The following is a 473-nucleotide window of genomic DNA, read 5'->3' as shown; positions in this document are numbered from 1 at the left end:
TATACAAAAACCAACTCAAGGTGGATCATGGATCTAGGACTAAAACCAAGGACCATAAGCTTAATTAAAGAAAAGCTTGGAACAATGCTACAAGTCCTAATCCACAACATAAACAGTCTTCCGAGTATTCTGAAAAACCTACAACCAGGAGAAGATAAAATAGGTGAATGGGATCTTCTAAGACTCAAATCCCTATGCACATCCAAAAATTTCTCCAATAGGGTAAAAAGGGAAGCCACAGATTAGGAAAAGGTATTTGGTAATGACATTTCAGATAAGGGACTTATATCCATAATTTATAAAATACTGGAGCATCACAACAAGATAAAGGTAAATAATCCAATTGAAAAATGGGCATAGGATATGAACAGGCACTTCACCAAAGAAGACATTCAGATGGCTAATAAGAACATGAAGAAATGTTCAAAATCCCTAGCTCTAAGAGAGATGCAAATTAAAACAACTATGAGATA

Source organism: Elephantulus edwardii, unplaced genomic scaffold (assembly GCF_000299155.1).
Source record: "Elephantulus edwardii isolate Elephantulus edwardi_28Jun2011 unplaced genomic scaffold, EleEdw1.0 scaffold00119, whole genome shotgun sequence".
NCBI classification, from domain to species: Eukaryota; Metazoa; Chordata; class Mammalia; order Macroscelidea; family Macroscelididae; genus Elephantulus; species Elephantulus edwardii.
The sequence above is the reverse complement of the archived record's forward strand: the minus strand, read 5'-3'. Positions refer to the sequence as shown.